The sequence below is a fragment of the Oncorhynchus tshawytscha genome, linkage group LG01 (assembly GCF_018296145.1).
Source record: "Oncorhynchus tshawytscha isolate Ot180627B linkage group LG01, Otsh_v2.0, whole genome shotgun sequence".
NCBI classification, from domain to species: Eukaryota; Metazoa; Chordata; class Actinopteri; order Salmoniformes; family Salmonidae; genus Oncorhynchus; species Oncorhynchus tshawytscha.
In genome coordinates, this window is record NC_056429.1 from 52736191 (window position 1) to 52759168 (window position 22978).

General features: G+C 40.9%; 1 protein-coding gene across 1 annotated transcript in view; it reads right to left on the reverse strand.

Moving 5' to 3' along the window:
- LOC112250270 (gamma-aminobutyric acid receptor subunit pi-like) overlaps window positions 1–21976 on the reverse strand; it is a 93140-nt gene extending 71164 nt beyond the window's left edge. The window contains exon 1 of the mRNA XM_024420325.1: window positions 21719–21976. The gene's annotated coding sequence lies outside the window, so the exon portion shown is untranslated. The remainder of the gene's footprint in view (window positions 1–21718) is intronic.
- Between the last annotated feature and the right edge of the window lie 1002 nt (window positions 21977–22978).

The window sequence follows — 22978 nt, forward strand, 5'->3', positions numbered from 1 at the left end:
ATGTGATGAAATAAAAGCTGAAATAAATCATTCTCTCTACTATTATTCTGACAATTCACATTCTTAAAATAAAGTGTTGATCCTAACTGACCTATGACAGGGATTTTTACTAGGATTAAATGTCAGGAATTGTGAAAAACTGAGTTTAAATGTATTTGGCTAAGGTGTATGTAAACTTCCGACTTCAACTGCATATAAGTATTCTGAACCTTTACTCAGTACTTTGTTTAAGCACCTTTGGCAGCTTTTTCAGGTCTCTCCAGAGATGTTCAATTGGATTCCAGTCCGTGCTCTGGCTGGGCCACTCAAGGACATTCAGAGACTTGTCCCGAAGCCTCTCCTGCATTGTATTTGCTGTGTGCTTAAGGTCATTGTCCTGTCTAAGGTCCTGAGCGCTCTGGGGGAGGTTTTCATGAAGGATCTCTCTGTACTTTACTCCGTTCAACTTTGCATCAATCCTGACTAGTCTCCCAGTACCTTTTGTTGAAAAACATCCCCACAGCATGATGCTGCCACCACCATGCTTCACCGCAGGTTTCCTCCAGATGTGATGCTTGGCATTCAGGCCAAACAGTTCAATCTTGGTTTTATCAGACCAGAGAATCTTGTTTTCTCATGAGTCTTTCGGTGACTTTTGGAAAACTCCAAGTGGGCTGTCATATGCCTTTTACTTAGGAGTGGCTTCCGCCTGGCCACTCTACCATAGAGGCCTGATTGGCGGAGTGCTGCAGAGATGATTGCCCTTTTGGAATGTTCTCCCATTTCAACAGAGGAACTTTAGAGCTCTGTCAGAGTGGTCATCGGCTTCTTGGCCACCTCCCTGACAAAGGCCCTTCTCCCCCGATTGGTCAGTTTGGCCTGGCGGCCAGCACCAGGAAGAGTCTTCGTGGTTCCAAACTTCTTCCATTTAAGAATGATGGAGGCCACTGTGTTCTTTGGGACCTTCAATGCTGCAGAAATCACCCAAAAATAAATATTAGATACCATTAAAATTGTTGCACAGAGAAAAGCACCAGGAATGGATGGATTTCCCAAAGAATTCTATTCAACATTTAGTGCCCCTATTCACACAAAGGACAACACATGTCACTCAATTCAGTACTTCCTAATTCCATGCATCAAACAGTTATTTCAGTTATAAAATCATAAAAATATGTAGTGCACTGCTGATTATAGACCCATATGTTTCATAAATTGTGACAATAAAAGAATAATACAATTATTGGAAAAAGTCTTACCAGACTTGATACATATCAATCAAACAGGGTTTATTAAAATAGACACATACAAACAAATATAAGAACATGTTTCAGTTTAATACAATACGCAAAAAAAAACATGATATAGATTCATCAATAATGGCTGTTGTTGCAGAAAGACAAGACAGGGATATCCCTTCTCTCTCTTTCTCTTTGCACTGGCAATTGAACAGCTTGCAGAAAGAAGCTCTTCTCTGTCCTAGCACCCCAATGGTGGAACTAGCTTATGTGATATGTAGTTGTCCCACCTCGTTATCATAAGATGAATGCACTAACTGTAAATCACTCTGGATAAGAGTGTCTGCTAAAAAACTAAGGTAAAAAGGGAATTAGACCGGACCTAAATGTAAATGGTGCCGACGAATAGGGCTGCCGTGCTTTTAACTCTTAGGGACACTTTGCAGTATTTTGTTTTTTTTATGTGTTATTTCTTACATTATTAGGCCAAGAAATTATTTGTTTTATTACATACAGTCGGGAAGAACTTTTGGATATCAGAGCAGCGGTAATTCACAATCTTTACCAGCATTACGACCAGGAATACGACTTTCCCCAAATCGGATCCAAATCGGATCCACACGGCAATTGAACTGATTCCAGAGGCTATTCCAAAACACCGCCGGCAGAAAATAAGTACTCGGAGTGGACATTTAGTCTCGCTAATGTTCAGTCACGGGATAATAAAGTTGACGAGCTCAGGGCGAGGATTTCCTTCCAGAGAGACATCAGGGATTGTAACATAATCTGTTTCACGGAAACATGGCTCTCTTGGGATGTACTGAGAGAGACAAAATAATAATATTCAAATAAAATTATTGTAATAAAATTTTTAAAAAGACCATACAATATAGCATTGTATTTCTCTTATTTATTTTATACTGTCTTTTTTTGCTAATCTTTATCAAGGGTGCCAATAATTCTGGAACTGACTGTATATCATCCAGATTCACCCATTTGGCTTGTTCTGTTCAGTTATCTTAACTTTTCCACATGCAGTGAAGTCTAGCATATCTTTGGCTGGAAGTCATCCCCCCAACAATCAACTCACTAAGCTACTAACGTGACCCCAGGGTATCCTTTCAACTGCATATTCACCTCACAATAATGACTTTGATGAAACTTGATGAAGCTTGATGACTTTGATTAAGCTTTCAGCTTAGATAGAGGAAATAAAATATATACTGTAGCATATTTCAAACCTTCCACAGAAAGCACTCTCTATATCCCTCCACTTTCTTTTAATATGTCTGTGTTTCCTCCCATGCCTTATCCAAGTACACTCTCTTAAAATGAAATCTGTGCAGAGTCCCAAATGGCTTAACCACCAAGTTCCATGTGCTGCAGGCAGCAGGCTAAGCAGACATGGCATATAAGGAAATACTGAGGGTTAACGACTGCCATTCCTGGCAGGCAGATTTGGAGATGGACACATCCTCCCCTTAGTTTGTTAATTTGGAGTTAAAAGAGTGATCCTAATTTAGGATTTTGAAATGACTTTACATTTAGCTGTTGGGTGAAAAGGAATGCAGCTGCAATATGATCTGCTACCATTGACTGCAGTGTTACCTAGCAGTGCTTAGTGACAGGAATTAGCTCTCTCTTTACTGGATGTCATTAACAATCAAATGCATTGTGTTATTATAATCACTGTACAGAAACTGGATTGGATAAACCAACAACATTACCTAACTGATTTGAATCCCTATTGATGAAAATCTAATGGGTCGTTGCACGAAATGGATGCCTTTTGCTTTCCTTTGATATCTTAATAAGTAGAAATGATGCACTAATATTGCATTTTATATTAAATGAAGTGCACTTTAATATATTACCCCTTTTTCTCTCCAATTTCGTGATATACAATTGGTAGTTACAGTCTTGTTCCATCGCTGCAACTCCCGTATGGACTCGGGAGAGGCTAAGGTCGAGAGCCATGCGTCCTCTGAAACAGGACCCTGCCAAGCTGCACTGCTTCTTGACACACTGCTTGCTTAACCCGGAAGCGAGCCACACCAATGTGTCAGAGGAAACACCGTACAACTGGAGACGTGTCAGAGTGCATGCGCCCGGTCCGCCACAGGAGTCGCTAGAGCGAGATGGGAAAAGGACATCCCAGTCGGCTAAACCCTTCCCTAACCCGGATGACATTGGGTCAATTGTAATAAATACATTTTTTAAGGTTTGCTAAAGTGTCAAAAGATTTCAACCCACTTAATCCCCCCAAAATACGTATATTCATGTGATTAGTGATGCATTTACATCTGACAGTCTTTTCAAGGCCAACCCTGTTATGCAAACAATTCACCCTGTTAAAATCATATTTAAATGATTCAGAGCATGTGACGGTGTTTGGGTCTTCTCTCTCTTTTTGGTCTATTTACAATTGTTTCATAATTGACTGAGGTGGTCGAGCTCAACACGTCAGCCCTGTTCTCTCAACTCATTTTAGGAAAACATGAATTTGATTGTGTGGAACAGTGTTTCCGTTAGCTGGTAATAGCCGGGTTTTGGACGAATATTTATTTTGAAAAGCTGGTGAAAAAATTGGCACCGGCCAATTGTCCAGGAGGATAAGAAAAAGATCACATTGCGAAATAATGCATTGTGAAATAATTGCTGCCCTGTTTCCAATTGTTCACATGGCTGGGAGAACCTATTCAAGTAAGTAAATACATTTTGATTTTTGTTTTTAAATGGTGAAGTATTAGCTAACTAGCTACAGTGCAGGCTAACTCAAATTGAGCTGCTAAATAAGCTAGCTAGTTGGCTAGCTAGCTGTCTAGCCAACTTTACATACTGTATCTATAGCTCATTAAGTGAATTAAATATCACTAGCTACCTAACTTCATATTAGCTAGCTATCTTGATGTATTTATCACTGTAAAAAACAAAGCTAGCTAACAGCCATGGAGGAGGGTGAAAGGATAATGTTAGCAGCCCCAACTGTCAAAGTGAGAGAGTAGGCTATTCTGGATAGGGCAGGTACTTTTGTGTAGTTCCAATCCCTAGAAGTGAGGACGGAGATAATAGTAACATAATATTAAGTGCAGTGTAATTTGAGTATAATGAAGTCTGTTTCGTGTGAGGTTTTCTGTCCGCAGATAAAGAGAGCTATGAAAGCCTGTCTACAGATGAAGAGGTCCCAATGAAGAGCAGTGGCTCTCAGTCCTGGTCCTGGGGACTCAAAGGGGTACACTTTTTTTGCCTTAGCACTGCACAGCTGATTCAAATGATCAACTCATCGCTTTAAGTCGTATTTATGTATTAATTTGTCATGCTATCCTTAATATGATCCTGTTATTATCACATGCTACACATGCACGTGTGTGCACATGCATCTATCATTATTATAATTATTATTATGTTATCATTAGTTATAAGGCACATTATACTTTAGTAATCCACAATTACCTGGTGATGTAAAAGTCTAATAATGACATTATCTTCCATATTCCTACAGATACCTTGTAACTGGAAATTCTTTTAAAACGTTTGCCTACAGTTAGCGTGTAGGGCACTGCAAGGTTGGGTGACCAGGGCCATCTGGGACTGCCTCAGGGAGGAATTCAGGCGTGTGAAGGATACCTATGTCCTGCATAACTTCATGAGGATGGACACGAGGACCAGGAGGGGATCTGCAGCTAGCCGCTGTGTGCCAGAGGAGAAGTATGCTGCTCTGCAGAATGTTTCAAGGATGGGGTCCTACAACGCAGCAAGAGAGGTAATCCGTGTGTGGGAGATCTTCACCTCCTATTTCTTCGAAGAGGGTGCTGTTCCCTGGCAACACCATAGACTACACTACGCACAACCAAAGGCTCTTTTAAGAGCCATCCACATTGCAATAAGAGTATTCCATTTACTTAGCTATGTCAACAGCAGTTATTCAATTCCCAGTTTCTCTCCCTTTGCTTTCTACTTCTCAGGTGAGGGTGTTGTTTAGGGTGTTGTTTAGGTAAGGGTGTGATGTCTGTACAAAAACAAAACAGGCTATTTTAAAAATGTAGAACAATTAGACACCCTATAACCCACACCTACAAACTCATGTATCAATCTGATTGATGGATTGTGTTGTGCAGTAAGCAGGTTCAGGTGTGGCTCCTTCCACCTTCAAAGAATAGGCAAGAGGCCCAGCCATGGAGAATAGTAAGACACTTAATTATTTCTATAACTATGCTATATTGTTTGTCCTCGTGTGTCTGTGCATGTTTTTCAATATAAAGTACTCTGCAGCCACTTAGTGTGGACACCAGGTGAGGCACACAGATTCCTATTGAACACTGTTGCTTTAACAACCTTATTTTCTCAATAACAGCCTCCCTCCTTCACTACATCCCTCTCTCCCCTTTTCCCTAAATCCTATAGGTTATATCAGCTGTGTCGGTGAACCCCTCCCACATCTGAACTGGCTACATAGAGGGCACAGCATGATCAGAGGTGAGTGGTCACTTGATCAGGTCAACAGAAAGTATTATTAAAGAGATGCTTTACATTGAAATAAAGATAGATGTCGTTGTCCCAGAGTTAATGATCCAAGGTCAGTTTTGCATTTCACATCCTGATGATTATGATGACTTACAGTGTTAGATTTTTTAAAAACACAAGGCTTAAACATGCCATCTCTCTGTCTCCACCTGCCTGTCTGCAGGTATGTTTTGATGTGAGAGAGGATGCCAACCCCCAGTCCCGTCATCACCACCTCACCCGCGCTTAAGGTAACCTTCGGTCCGACTGGGAGCCCAAGGCTGGTTGGGAGACACCACTAGACACTATTATATAATTGTGATGAACTGAGAGAATATTAAGGTAGCACTGTGATTCATTAATCATATGCTGTCTTCCCTGCTCCTCTGTTCTTCCCTCTTTCCCTTCCTGTCTTTTACACCTCCCTCACCACCGTCTTTCTTTCTGTTTTTATAATGCACACCAGATGTGCATTGAAGTACATCATTGAACTTGTATTTATAATATAATATTACAATTATAATATTTATAATGCATGTATTTTGTATTTATAACACTTGGATAATGAACTTCTTTCAATAAAGCGTTTCACATTCTCTACTGGTTGAAATTAAGTCTATCATTTGATGAAATACTACACCTATCCTGAAATTGTTAGGTTAGGTTACTTGTTAGATATTACTACATGGTCGGAACTAGAAGCACAGGCATATCGGGACACTCGCATTAACATCTGTGTATGTGACAAATAAAATTGGATTTGATTTGATGTTGATCAGATCAATGCAGATTAAGGAAATTAGGTATTGAGGTGAACTGGTTTGAGTATTTACATGATGCATCAAAAGTGTAGTGTACTGTTTTAAACTCTATTTCTGTATATATGAATTACAAATCAGCCTTTAACTAGTTAAATCATGTTTCTAGTCAATTGCATAGTTACAATGTGTAACTATTGATGTCCCAGGAGCAAGATTGGTCAACACTGTTGAAGTGTATAATTGTAATACATATATGCAGACACAGCATCATTCAAAGACTGGAATTGGATACTCCTGGTATTGGATATGACTGAAAAATAATCTCAAAAACATTCATACATGAACTGCACCTTTATTTGCCAAGGTAGAACACATGATCAGTGAATATACTGAATGTACAGGCTACAATGTGGGGGATCTCATGCATAGTAATAACTACATGTTTAATATGACTTGCATCCTTGGCACAGACTTATATTATATTCTACTCCATCCATAGGCTTTTAATGTCATTCAGACTGTTTTGAAGTTGATACAACTGGCTATGATAGCTGAGGTTACTAGCTAGGTTCTGAACTAATATGTATACCAAACATTTGGGTCCATACACAGATCAACTACATAGCTAGCTACACATCCATAGGGATACAGATATTTTTATCATCCACTGCACAATAAGCAAGAATATAGTTAGCTAGCTACGTTATTTCATCTATCTGCATTGCATGGCAAATATCAGCAAGGCAAGCTTACAAAATTGTACATTCAATCTGCAGTAAATGCTTTAGCCAGCTAGATTCTTTACATCCACTGTTTCACAAGACGACAGCCTGGTTTGCTGGTTGTTTCAGGAGTCCCTAAAACATTAAACAAATATAATTACAATTTCATACTCATGTTACAACACCCATAAAGCTAACCAGTCAGCTAGCTTTCTATATCGCGATTTTCTATTAACTTTATGATAAAAAAATATGCATAATCATTTGTCTCTACATTAACGAGCATATTCCTGTCAACTGTACAATTTTAGCATGATTCGTTATGACATTATAATCACTTACATTTGCTTCCATCCTAATACTTTTTTCAGCCATCTTTGCTGAAGAAAGTCTCCAGTCTTGGGTCACATAGTATCAAATTCGTCCTGGGAACCACTGGATATGATTGGTCATCGCCCAGCAGTCGCTGCTGGTGATTTGCATAAAGTTGGGAAAAGGTTATATTTTTCACTGCCTCCCACGCCACCTTCACACTGCCTAAAGGTCCCACGCCCTTTCCACTTCTCACCGCTTTCCTTCCATTGGAAATAAACGGGAAGCTGTTTTGCACCCCCCCGCGGCACCATGTTCTAGTGAACATGGGGCATGAGAGGCAGAGAGTGCAATAAACTTGCCTGAATAACTGGGAATGTAGGCTTATTGGTGGCAACCTCAATTATATGACAACTTGGGCGAATGATTAGCAATGACAAACAGCGCATTTCAGTAGGAGAAGGCCATATTTTCCAGTCGTATCTGTTAACGCAGATACATCCTGACAAAATACACCCATTACTGGCCTGCTAAAGTGCCTTTCTGGATGTTGTAAACGGTCGAGAAAAGACCCATAACTGATCCAATAGGTGGCCTAATCAGGCCTAATCAGGGCTTTTTTAGAGGTTATTCAAATGACATATTCACTGCAGTTTGCAGCAATTCTGCACTCCCTAGAAAACAATAATACAATTAATTATGGCACCGTATTGTTATAGGCTATGTATGATCATGTTCTTATCCCTAAAAAGATTAGCCAATTGGGGAGCCTGAGGAGAACACACAGTGTAGCCTAGGCTACCTGTCATTTCATAGTCTGTTAAAAAAACATTATTTCACTGTGTGCATTTATTCGGTATATTCACTGCAGTATTAGGGCTAATATTTAGCAAATTAATGATGGGGTAATATTCATACGCTTTTAACTTAGGCTACACATCTCTAGCATGTCTGTCTTTACTGTTCTCTTTGCGCGATTCCGTACCTGGCCTCTCTGCTACAAACATCTCAGCTACAGCGATTCCTCTATGATTTTGGAGTCCCTGGAAAAGCTAGACCACAATAGCTTGTTGGACACTTTTTTTACAAGCATTTTCTTTGCTTTTAGCCTATTTGAGGAGAGATTCCCGCTTGCTCTAGCTTGCTGAATGTAAAATACAGCAGCCAAAAGAACTGGTGGGGAGTTTGAAAGAAGAGAGAGAGCGTGCGATGGTCTTATCAAATTGGCCAGTGATGATATTGATAGGATCCAAAGGAATTGACAACCATAATGTCAATAACTAAGTTAGCAATTCACTGTATGACTGTCTACAGTGTTTTCTAATTCTGGAATTGGAATATGACATTGTGTCATAGGCCTACTTGTAGCACTCACAATATTATAATTGCTCAGCGGATTTGATTCAGTATTTAGGCTATTATTGTATGCAGCTAGTAGAAAAGTACAGATGTAGGATCTTAATTTGACCAGTTTATCACAGCAGGAAAATAGTCCTGCAGCAACAGGAAACGTGAATTATTGTGTGGATTATATGTAATGGACATTTTGTTAGGGGTTGATACATTTTTTGTTAGGGCAAATCAAGTCTGACATTTGAAAGTGGAAATTACAAACGTTAGAAGGCTTGCATTTTCTACTGGGCAGGACATTTTCTGCAACAACAGGTGATCAAATTAAGATCCCATATCTGTATAAACTAAGATATAGTTGATAGGCTACTATGCAGGCCGGATGATATCTGGATTATTATATGACCATAGTAATATAACCGTTGGTGTTACGAATGTTTGTGATAGCCTACACTCATGCTATAGCCACAACCTCCAGCACTCATCCAATGAGACAGCCACCCTCCAGGCCTGTTGGGAACACACTCTGCTCAGAGAGTAGGCTTCTGCTCAGAGTAGGCTATCCACTGGGGAATACTAGCAACAATGAGAAAAGTCAAACTAATGAAAAATGTACTCACTTGTTAACAATAATACATTCTTCATTGCACTGTGTGTTGTAGCCTAGGTAGAACATATTTCTTGTCTAAGATCCAAACTATTGACAACCATTAGAAAATGGAAATCACTCGCAAACCACTTGAGCAACAAGGCAAGCAATTACAAAAGATGTGAAGGCTTAACGGCGTTCGTTGTTGAACTGCTACATTTAAATACGAGTTTCTATATTAGTTACCACCTTATTAATAGGCCTACACATCAGCTACTCTTCCTGGGGTCCAGCACAATTTAGGCAGTTATATACCATTTAAAAAAACATTACAACACATTTCACAACAAATTTCACAACACATTAAGTGTGTGCCTTCAGGCCACTACTATACTATCACATATCTACAACACAAAGTCCATGTGTACGTGTGTGTATAGTGTGTGTTATCATGTGTGTGTGTATGTGTGTGTCTGTGCCTGTGTGTGTCCCTTCACAGTCCATGTTGTTCCAAAAGTATTTTTGATCCATTATTCAAATCTGATTTTACTGCTTGCATGAGTTACATAATGTAGAATAGACTTCCATGTAGTTATGTGGTTCCTTGAGTGGCACAGTGGTCTAAGGCACTGCATAGCAGTGCTAGAGGCGTCACTACAGACCCGGGTTCGATCCAGGGCTGTATCCCAACTGGCCGTGATCGTGAGTCCCATAGGGCGTCGCACAGATGGTAGTACTGTGCGCCTCCCATGGTTCGTTCTGGACTTGGGGACTGTGAAAAGACCTCTGGTGGCATGTCTTGTGGGTTATGATTGGGAGTCTGAGCTGTGTACTAGTAGTTTAAACAGACAGCTCAGTACATTAAACAAGTCAATACTTCTCACAAATACTAGTAGTGATCTATCCTATACTTTGAGCCAGGAGAGATTGACATGCATACTATTCATGTGGATGCGTTGATCAGTTGATTGACAGGTGAAGCTACTGTAGAATGATATACTTTCCTCTAGTGTAGATGCTCGCCAACGTTTTACAGTTATGTAGCCTATAGTTCATCGTTATAGTTACCCTTAGTAGTTATCGTCCTTGGTGTAGATGGCCCTACCAATATTACAAGTTATTTATTGTGTAGACTGCTATCCTATTAAAATAAAGTGGGGTGGATGGAACAAATTGGCTATGTTACAGATGCAGAATCTTAATCTGATCACTCTGTTGCAGGATTACGTTCCTGCAGTGCAGGAAATGTAAAACTTGAAGTGTTTTTGAGGTTTAAAAGGGCTTCTGAAGTTTGTCATTTCCACTTAGAAATGTCAGACTTGATTTTCCCTTACGGAAAATGTATCAACCCCTGAAAAAATTGTCCACATAATAATCTACATTTCCTGTTGCTGCAGGATTATTTTTCTGCCGTAGCAAACTAGCTCAAATTAAGATCCTACAGCTGTAACTACCGCAGGCATGTGATAGGCCTACAACTACCCCGTGGCAAGCAACTCACGTCAGGAAGCAATTCGATACAACATCGGTGCTCTGGTCATTCGCACCGGCTTCGACTTGCCTTGCTTACGCTTCCCGTGGGCAATAACGTTAGCTAATAATTGGCATGTCATGGTCACATCCAGATGGTGACCAATTTTACAATCGCAGATTGATTTTTATTGGGACGAATCTTGTCCTAGAGGCAGAGCTGAGCAATTTCCACTAGATGGGCCAGTGCCATGTAAAAATTGGCTATATATCATCAAAATTCAGAAATGAAGGGTTAGGCAGTGTGGTTACGGTTAGGGTTAGGTTTAAAATACGATTTTATGACTTTGTAGCTGTGCCCGCTAGTGACCACCCTGCAGAGCTGCCTCCAGTAGGCCTACATGAGTCATCCCAATCAATGCCAAACTGCATTACAATCCCTCGCCCATCAAAACATTCTTGCAGTCAGCATGCCAATTGCACGCTCCTTCAAAACACAAGACATGTGTGGCATTGTGTTGTGTGACAAAATTGCACATTTTAGAGTGGCCTTTTATTGTCCCCAGCATAAGATGCACCTGTGCACAATATTTGAGGGAAATACGTTTTTTTTACGCATATGGAATGTTTCAGGGATCTTTTATTTCAGCTCATGTAACATGGGACCTACACATTACATGTTGTGTTTATATTTTTGCTCAGTTTAGTACTCACTCCCTCCCGTACTCAGAGCTGAGCTGATGTAGTCAGTTTAGAAATACGTTCCACCAGCCCTGCCGCTTCTCTAACAGGCACAGCGGGCCCTGAGGTCTTTGTCTGAGTAGTCGGCTAGCCACAGCGGATCCCTCTCCTATGCAACACTCTTTCATCTGAGAGTTCAGACGCTTTGATTTGGTCCCTAATTGACTTATCTTCCTCATCATTCCAGATGAGTATCTGGCTCCCGTCACCCTGCATCAGCATAAGGCTGCTTGTTGTCTTGTTCTCATCTCCTAAAGCATATGGGAAATCTGCAGGCTTTGAGTGGGATTTGAATATGGTTGGGAAGAAACTTGCTTTTTGAAATGGGGGTCCTGGTGGAGGTGGTGGCCGGTTTGAAGAAGAGGAAGATGATGATGATCGATGATAATAATGTTCAAATAAGAAGAAAATAAGAAGACAATCAAATACATTTTGTTTAATAAAATATCACCAAAAAATAACTCTCATCCTTCCTATGTAAGAATCTGACAAGTCAAGCCAGAGGGGAACCAGTTGATCTGAATGTGCATCTGGACACTGTGACAGCTTGATGGAGTGGTTGGCAACAGTGAGGACTTATGGCATCAGATCTCATCACAGATGAGAGATGACAGTGCCACTGGACCGTCCCAAGTCAGACAGGGCACAGAGGGCCACGCAGACGGGACAGCCAGGTCAGCTCAAACCCAAACGTTTCTGACCCTCACTCCCATGATGCACCCAAGCCAGAGAGTGGGCGAATGGGAGATGAGACCCATCAATCTGAATAAGGCGGGAGAGATGAGCCACCTGGTGCCATGTGCCACCTTCCAGGTTTCAGTTGCACCCGTACCTCATCATCTCATAGCACTGCCCAACCACACATTCTGCAGAGTAATGTCTGCACAGGTCATAGTCTCTACCCACACCTCAGACAGAATATAACAAGCATTTCAGGGAGGCAAAGGGGGAGATATACAGATAGAATGAAAGTGAAAATACGTCCCTAACCAGAAAGTTAAAAAGAAAGAATCCACCACTACATCATCCAAGACATGTTCGTCCCCTTTGGTTGACTTTAAGACATTCTCTTACATCTGCTATGTTGTCACTCTGGGTGGGAAGAGAAATGACACTCTGAGTTCTGGAGTTTTGAAGATAAGGAGTGGGCCTTTCCATCATCTTTCTGCACAACGCAGTTAATGTTAATCTCATTCATTTCGGTTCCCTTCTCTCTCTTTGAATGTTATGCTGAGAGCTAGGTCTGTGCTGCAACTGGTTATGCGTCCGTCGTGGAGATTTGTTGAAACAAAAAAATATGGAAAAATAAATAAGGAACATTGCGTTTTTCCCAGAGCTGCAGTGGAACAGAGGCAGTTGTCTTGGCTGTTACTCAAATCACACACATATACATACAGTATATTTGGGAGAGAGGGACATTTCAAGTGGTTCTATTTTCTTCCTGGATAAAATCAGATCTGACACCTCATTTGTATATACTACTTGAATACATATGTCAATCTTGTTAAATTGAAACAACATCAATGTACTCAAGAGCTGTTTGTTGTTTCAGAGCTCTTGCCATCCGCCGACAGCTATGTATAATCTGATAGTCTTCATAACCTATGGGTAACAGCAACAGGCTAAAGTGGACATTTAGAAGAACAATCAATTGTATGCACCAAATAAATAAATGCCTGCATTACATATCTCCCCTTTTTACATATCTCCCCTTTTTTGCACTCAAAACAAAACGTATACATACAAACAACAACTTAAAGACAAACACAACAAATGACTACATCTCAGCTGCCCAGACCCACATGCTCACACCCCCATCCCTGGTGACTGCATTATTGTTTGCCACCTGGCCTTCAATTTAAACAATTTTGTTTTTTCTCGGTCGCAGTAGCTATTTCAATATATTAAATAATAAATCATTATATTTTTCCATTGTGACAAACTTGACTTACAAGTTTTCAGTATATGTTTTTTTTTAGGTGAGAGATGAGAAGAGTTGTCTGCATTACATAGGCTAGTAATAATGAAAAAAACATAAATCCTCCACTATATAAGCACATGAACACCCACGTCCACACATGGATGCATGTCCACACATTTCGTAAGGGGCTGTATGAAATGTATTTCTGCCATGTCCTGTCACTTTGAAATCCCTGATTCCAAAAAATCATTCAGTGCATAAATGGTGATGGCAATTTAGAAAGATGTCTTGACCCCAAATAGAATGTTCTAATTTACCGCAATGGCAAAGTGGATATTGCCCTTGGTAATAGTCAATCAAGCATTCAACATAAAGCATGATGGCTACCCAGAAATAGTTTAACCCCATACTTTAAGTGCATCATTTAGGCCTACACACAACCCCCAATCTTAGGCTTAGTGGCAAGGCCTCCACATTTTTGAGGAGGCCTCCAAAGTCTCCCATTTATGAAATGGATGGTTGTGTAAAAATATTTGAATACAAAACTGGTTATAAATTGATCGATATTGGGAGACACCACCTAAACTCAAAAAGTGCAGAATAATTCCATGCTCTGACATTGCATAAATGTGGAAAACAAGTACTTAGTTGTCTGTCCTACATTCACAAACAAACACCCTTTCGACATCTTAATTAATATTTTATATACAGTGCATTCGGAAAGTAATCAGACACCCGTTCCCTTTTTCCACATTTTGTTACGTTACAGCCACATCGTAAAATTAATTACAAAACAAAAAATGTATTAACCTACAAATTGCAAATTTATAAAAAATAAAAAAACTGAAATCACTTATTTACATAAGTATTCAGAACCTTTGCTATGTGACTCGAAATTGAGCTCAGGTGCATCCTGTTGAAGGAATTGTCCGTAGAGCTCCGAGACATGAGTGTGTCGAGGAACAGATCTGGGGAAGGGTACTATAAAACATTCTGCAACATTGAAGGTCCCCAAGTACACAGTGGGCTCCATAGTTCTTAAATGGTAGAAGTTTAAAACCACCAAGACTCTTCCCAGAGCTGGCCGCCTAGACAAACTGAGCAATCGGGGGAAAAGGGCCTTGGTCAGGGAGGTGACCAACAACCCGATGGTCACTCTGACAGAGCTCCAGAGTTCTTCTGTGGCGATAGGAGAACCTTCCAGACAGACAACCATCTCTGCAGCACCTCACCAAACAGGCCTTTATGGTAGAGTTGCCAGACGGAAGCCAATCCTTAGTAAAAGGCACATGACAGCCCGCTTGGAGTTTGACAAAAGGCACCTACAGGACTCTCAGACTGAAAAACAAGATTCTCTGGTCTGATGAAACCAAGATTGAACTCTTTGACCTGAATGCCAAGCGTCACGTCTGGAGGAAACCTGGCACCATCCCTACAGTGAAGCATTTCTGTTTTCTTATTTGGAATCAATTAATACAAAATTATAAAAATCAATTTTCGCTTTGTCATTATGGGGTATTGTGTACAGATTGACTTGTCACGTGTGCTCCCTTTCCGGCCTCTAGGTCATCAGACTGCTCGTTTTGGTGCACACCTGTCACCATCGTTGCACGCATCTGCGCATCATCAGACTCACCTGGACTCCATCACCTCCCTGATTACCTTCCCTATATATGTCACTCCCTTTGGTTCCTTCCCCAGGCGTTATTTTTTCTGTTCCTATGACATGTCTCTGCGTTGTTCGTGTTTCTTATTTTGTATTATGTTGTGTTTATTTATTAAAACACTCACTCCCTGAACTTGCTTCCCAACTCTCAGCGCACATCGTTATAGAATAACGCCTCACCTAAGGGAAGCATCAGGGAGTGTTTTTTTTGCGTCAGGTGGAATGACGTCAGGTCCGGGAGCCGCTACAGGCTTTCATGCCTCAGCCAGATCGCCAGGCTTCCCTGCCTCAGCCGGCTCGTCGGGCTTTCATGCCTCAGCCAGATCGTCAGGCTCCCGCGTCCCAGCCGGAACGCCAGGTTCCCCCTCATCAGCAGGGGTGACCGGTCAGCTCCTGATCCCCGGGATCGTCTTATCGGTTGGCATCCTGCATCTGGAGCCGCGCATGGGGGAGATGGTGCTGTCACGTGTGCTCCCTCTCCGGCCTCTAGGTCATCAGGCTGCTCGTTACACCTGTCACCATCGTTACGCGCACCTGCGCCTCATCAGACTCACCTGGACTCCATCACCTCCCTGATTACCTTCCCTATATATGTCACTCCCTTTAGTTCCATCCCCAGGCGTTATTGTTTCTGTGTCATGTCTGTGCATTCTTCATGTTTCTTATTTTGAACTTGATTCCCAACTCTCAGCGCACATCGTTACGCCATTTTATAATAAGGCTGTAAGTAACAAAATGTGGAAAAGGGAAGGGGTCTGAAGACTACGACTATGAAGCGTTGCTTATGAGGGACGTAGCAAACAGGCTTGGGCGGCATAAACCGGGCTATTTAAAGGTACCATTGTTCTGGTTTTTCAGAACCGTTTGTACATTTCTAACGGTATTATCTAAACCGTTTCAAGAATGTGTTTAGTAAACGCTGTTCACTAACAACGCGAGTGAGGTGAGATCAAATTACAAATTACACTTCGTGTCATATAGCCTACTAACTTTTGGGGTGATAACCTCTTCCACATTTTAGTTAGATAAGAGAGATGGAGAAGGGAAAAGGAGTGAACATTGTCAATGTTCTGCTGTCCAAAAAAATGCCACTGCCACTTATTGGATACATTTCGGCTTTTAACCCAATGAGAATGTCACATGAGATTTTATTGTGAGTGTAGCGAAATGCTTGTGGTTCTAGTTCCGACAGTGCAGCAATATCTAACAAGTAATCTAACTCCACAATAAACATCTAAGTAAAGGGATGGAATAAGAATATATACTTATCAATATACAGTGGGGCAAAAAAGTATTTAGTCAGCCACCAATTGTGCAAGTTCTCCCACTTAAAAATATGAGAGAGGCCTGTAATTGTCATCATAGGTACACTTCAACTATGACAGACAAAATGAGAAAAAAAAAGAAAATCACATTGTAGGATTTTTAATGAATTTATTTGCAAATTGGTCTTGTATGTCTTCCATTTCCTAATAATTGCTCCCACAGTTGATTTCTTCAAACCAAGCTGCTTACCTATTGCAGATTCAGTCTTCCCAGCCTGGTGCATGTCTACAGTTTTGTTTCTGGTGTCCTTTGATAGCTCTTAGGTCTTGGCCATAGTGGAGTTTGGAGTGTGACTGTTTGAGGTTGTGGACAGGTGTATTTTATACTGATAACAAGTTCAAACAGGTGCCATTAATACAGGTAATGAGTGGAGGACAGAGGAGCCTCTTAAAGATGAAGTTACAGGTCTGTGAGACCCAGAAATCTTGCTTGTTTGTAGGTGGCCAAATACTTATTTTCCACCATAATTTGCAAATAAATTCATTAAAAATCCTACAATGTGATTTTCTGGATTCTTTTTCTCATTTTGTCTGTCATAGTTGAAGTGTACTTATGATGAAAATTACAGGCCTCTTATCTTTTTAAGTGGGGGAACTTGCACAATTGGTGGCTGACTAAATACTTTTTTGCCCCGCTGTATATGGATGAGCAATGACCGAGCGGCATAGGCAAGATGCAATAGATGGTATAAAATACAGTATACAGATATGGGATGAGTAATGCAAGATATGCAAACATGATTAAAGTGCATTATTAAAGTGACTAGGGATCCATTTATTAAAGTCGCCAATAATTTCAAATCTGTATGTAGGCAGCAGCCTCTCTGTATTAGTGATTGCTGTTTAACTGTCTGATGGCTTTGAGATAGAAGCTATTTTTCAGTCTCTCGGTTCAGCTTTGATGCACCTGTACTGACCTCGCCTTCTGGATGGTAGCAGGTTGAACAGGCAATGGCTCGAGGGGTTGTTGTCCTTGATAATCTTTTTGGTCTTCCTGTGACATAAGGTGCTGTAGGTGTCCTGGAAGGCAGGTAGTTTGCCCCTGGTGATGTGTTGTGACCGCACCACCCTCTGGAGAGTCCTGCGGATGTGGGCGGTGCAGTTGCCATACAGGCGGTGATACAGCCCGACAGGATGCTCTCAATTGTGCATCTGTAAAAGTTTGTGAGGGTTTTAGGTGACAAGCCACATTTCTTCAGCCTCCTGAGGTTGAAGAGGCGTTGTTGTCCCTTCTTCACCACACTGTCTGTGTGGATGGACCATTTCAGTTTGTCCGTGATGTGTACGCCGGGGAACTTAAAGAGTTCCAACTTCTCCACTGTTGTCCCGTCGATGTGGATAGGGGGGTGGTCCCTCTGCAGTTTACTGAAGTCCACGATCATCTCCTTTGTTTTGTTTACGTTGATTGAGAGCTTGATTTCCTGACACCACAGTCTGAGTGCACTCACCTCCTCCCTATAGGCTCGTCATTGATCGTGATCAAGCCTACTACTGTTGTCGTCTGCAAACTTGATGATTGAGTTGGAAGCCGTGCATGACCATGGGTCATGGGTGAACAGGAAGTACAGAAGGGGGCTGAGCATGCACCCTTGTGGGGCCCCAGTGTTAAGGATCAGCGAAGTGGAGATGTTTCCTACCTTCACCACCAGGGGGAGGCCCATCAGGAAGTCCAGGACCCAATTGCAGAGGGTGGGGGGGAGACCCAGGTCCTCAAGCTTGATGATGAGCTTGGAGGGTACTATGGTGTTGAATGCTGAGCTGTAGTCGATGAACAGCACTCTTACATAGGTATTCCTCTTGTCCAGATGGGATAGGGCAGTGTGCAGTGTGATGGCGATTGCATCGTCTGTAGACCTATTAGGGCGGTATGCAAATTGAAGTGAGTCTTGGGTGACAGGTAAGGTGGAGGTGATATGATCCTTGAGTAGTCTCTCAAAGCACTTCATGATGACAGAAGTGAGAGCTACGGGACGATAGTCATTTAGTTCAGTTACCTTTGCCTTCTTGGGTACAGGAACAATGGTGGCCATCGTGAAGCATGTGGGGACAGCAGAATGGGATAGGGAGAGGTTGAATATGTCTGTAAACACACCAACTAGCTGGTCTGCGCATGCTCTGAGTACGTGTCTATGGAAGCCGTTCCAGACATGTGGAGGTCTACAATTTGTCTTGGCTGATTTCTCTTGATTTTCCCATGATGCCAAGCAAAGAGGGACTGAGTTTGAAGGTAGGCCTTGAAATACATCCGCAGGTACACCTCCAATTGACTCAAATGATGTCAATTAGCCTATCAGAAGCTTCTAAAGCCATGACAATTTTATGGAATTTTCCAAGCTGTTTAAAGGCACAGTCAACTTAGTGTACGTAAACTTCAGACCCACTGGAATTGTGATAGAGTGAATTATAAGTGAAATAATCTGTCTGTAAACAATTGTTGGAAAAATGACTTGTGTCATGCACAAAGTAGATGTCCTAACCGACTTGCCAAAACTATAGTTTGTTAACAAGAAATTTGTGGAGTTGTTGACAAACAAGTTTTAATGACTCCAACCTAAGTGTATGTAAACTTCTGACTTCAAATGTAGGTAAAACAAAAGCAGACACTCAATATCCCGTTGAACATGGTGAAGTTATTAATTACACTTTGGATGGTGCATCTATACACCCAGTCACTACAAAGATACAGCCGTCCTTCCTAACTCAGTTGCCGGAGAGGAAGGAAACCACTCAGTGATTTCACCATGAGGCCAATGATGACTTTAAAACAGTCATAGAGTTTAACAACTGAAATAGGAGAACAACATTATTTCTTACCTAATTGGAATAGTGAAAAGAAGGAAGCTTGTACTTGATAAAAATATTCATCCTGTTGGCAACAAGGTACTAAAGTAATAATGCAAAAAATATTGCAAAGCAATTCACTTTTCGTTGTGAATACAAAGTGTTATGTTTGGAGAAAATCCAATACAACACATTCATTTTCAAGCATAGTGGTGGCTGCATCATGTTATGTGTATGCTTGTTATTGTTAACAACTGGGGAGTTTGAGGATAAAAATGAAACTGAATGGAGCTAAGCACATGCAAAATCCTAGATGAAAACCTGGTTCAGTCTGCTTTCCACCAGCCACTGGGACATTAATTCACCTTTTAGCAAGACAATAACCTAAAACACAAGGCCAAATCTACACTGTATACCAAGAACACAGTGAATGTTCCTGAGTTGCAGAGTTCCAATTTTGACTTAAATCTGCTTAGAAATCTATGGCAAGAGTTGAAAATGGTTGTCTAGCAATGATCTAATGATCAACAACCAATTTGACAGAGCTTGACAAATTTTGAAAAGAATCATGGGCAAATATTGTACAATCCAGGAGCGCAAAGCTCTTAGAGGCTTACCCGGAAAGACTCACTGCCTTAAATGCTGCCAAAGGTGATTTTAACATCTATTGAGATATTTACTTTTCAATACATTTGCTACAATTTCTACAAACATGTTTTCACTTTGTCATTATGGGATGTTGTGTGTAGATTAAAAAATATATACGAAAATGTATTCCATTTCCAACTTAGTCTGTAACAGAACAAAATGTGGAATAAGTCAAGGGGTATGAATACCTTCTGAAGGCACTGTACATATGAGGGAAATGCACGTCAGCACTTTCCCGATTGCATTTTGGCTGTTGAATGGCCTCATGTATGGCAAAGTGTACGGCAACTCCAGATCAGACTGGGAGATTCAGGGTGGCATTTACATTGGATAGGCATCGGATAGGTACAATTCCTATGACATCATTGATGGTCCACTAAGTGGATGGCATTTCTTGTCAAGGAGTGTCAGGTTGTGTTGGTTTATTGTAGTAAACACCTGCCTTATGCACATGTCATCATGTGTGGTTCCATCCACCCTATGCACCATAATTTCACCAAGTCAATATATACGGCAACTCCAGGACAGCCAGCCAGGATGGTGGACATGATTTTTTGGAAAAACTAAATGTGCCAGCTCAACCCAAACATCTTTAAGAAGTGCACCGGAACATCACTATGCACATCACAAATGCAGTGTGCCAGCGGAAGGTCATGTCGGATACAGGCAGACATTTTGGACTAGAAATGAATCAAAGCTTACTTCTAAATAACAAGGAGATGACTGAAGAGCCCAATCATGGAGACAAAAGTTATACCACAGTTGGTATACCGCAAGTTGTAGAGCTAGGGAGAGGGTGTCTAGTGTTCTCTTTCCTTTCGTTGGAGCCTCCGAATTGCCTCATTGTGCCTCAAAGAGAACCGCGACTTGGAATTTTTGGTGTTTCCATTCCAAGCAGTCTGCTGCTTTCTTTTTATACCCAGACAATGGTGCTTGAGTATAATTAGGGCAGGCCTAATGGATTCTCAATTTCAGAGCATGCAATATTGGGTTACATGAGTTTGTGGCCCACCCCCCTCTAGCCAGGCATTATTCTGCACGTTTTTAGTTTAGGGAGTGTGTCATGATATTTATCAATCACTTATGCAATAAAATATTTTTTCACAGCCATCCATTTCATAGAATGGAGACATTAGATATGTGAAAAAATATGGTTGTGTTTTGTTCTACTGCTGGAAGGTGTATCTCAAAAGCTTAAGCCCTTTTTGAAGATTGCCCACTAGCCTATCTAGTTAAACACACACACACACACACACACACACACACACACACAACAGCCCTTTGCACATTCACAATAAAATTACAATACTGGATGAATATGAAATGTTCACTCAATCCCTATAAAGCTGTTTTCACGCTATAAAGGAGATGCATTTATAATTCCATTATGATGGGTTAGGCTATTGTTCAGTGCTTCACTTTTCTACAACTAATGTTAATTTACGCTTGTTTAGTCTTTTTCATATTCCAAAAATAGTTAGCAAACCATTCAAAACGCTTTGTGCAGAACAACTAAGCAACTAATAGATAGTCTACGAATCTTTAGCAAAGTGCAACAGAAAAAAAGATACGCTCAATTTCATTTGATTGAAAATAAACCATATTAAACCATATTTAAAAAAATGTAAACCAACGCCTAGAAGCTTTCATTGTACATGCCACACTTCGAGAGACGGTTGTATCATATTGCAACTGTCGAAATAAATCCTTACCTGTAGCGATTGGTGGCGGAGAACATGCCATACAGTTCAGTTTATACTGGCGATAAAAGTCCGTGTCACCGAATTGTCCTTAGCATTCAAATCAACGCTGTAACTGGTAGCGCACTTCAGTCCAGTTTTCTATAGGCGGCATATGTTGATGTGCGCGCATCTGCCCGCGAAAATAATTGGTGTCAGCGAATTCCTGTCAACTAGGAGAGGAGTCGCGCCACTGCCACTTCATGCGCAATGATGAGCAACAGTCCTCCAACCCTACAGCTGCTTCATGAGATTAACGTCACCAAAAATCACTTGTAGTCCTCAGAACTAATTAATTTATGTCCACCATTCATAATACCCTTGATTAAAAAAAACAATTAACATTCATTCCACCATTAGATAGTGTTACTCGTAAGCATATCCTATAGTTTATGTGCGGGAGTGTGCGCACATGAATCAATTTGTTTCATTGGGAGGCTACTTTCACAATGGCAAAATCCTATCACGTTGCACATTCAGCACATGGACAATGTCTTTGTAGAACAAAGCATATATCCAGTATAAATGAAAGCCCAAAGGAACCGAGGGCACAATAAATGGATGTAACATTTAGTTATAGCCGTTTTCTGTGATGGCAACATCAGAGCATATTGAAGCCATCTTGTTCTTAAATTAGCCAACACGTTACACAACAGGCTATAAATGTATTTATTCCATTACATGTAGACCTAACTAAACTCTTAAAGACAAATACTACACCTGAGACACTCAGACACACTGAACTGTGCTAAACTGTTCATACTGTATGTTTTGTATGATACTTTTACCATATAACATTATTGTTGAATACCCAGTTCTCTTTTTGAGTTAGCATTAAGTAGTGTAGGCTGTCACCAAATGTTTAGATCTCTTACAGAAGATTTGCTGGTACTGCATGTCTCCAGCAAAGACATGGTTGTGGTGTTACCATTGTACACTTTTTGTGGAAGTCACGTAAGGAAACACACCTTTGTTGGTAAAGGTGTAAACCAATTGGGACCTAAGGCTTTAGATACAGACTAGTGTATTGTTTAGGGACAATGAGGGACATTGGGAGCTGCTTTTGAGAGGAAATATCATTCTACAAAGTGAAATTGCTGGGGGCAGAAGGTGTGAAAAGTCTGAAGGGGGCAGTTCTTACACAGCATATATTGTTGCGTATGAGGGATGGAGGAGAAATGGCATCTTCAAATCATTCTCATAACACGACAATACCTTTACTGTCGCCAAGCA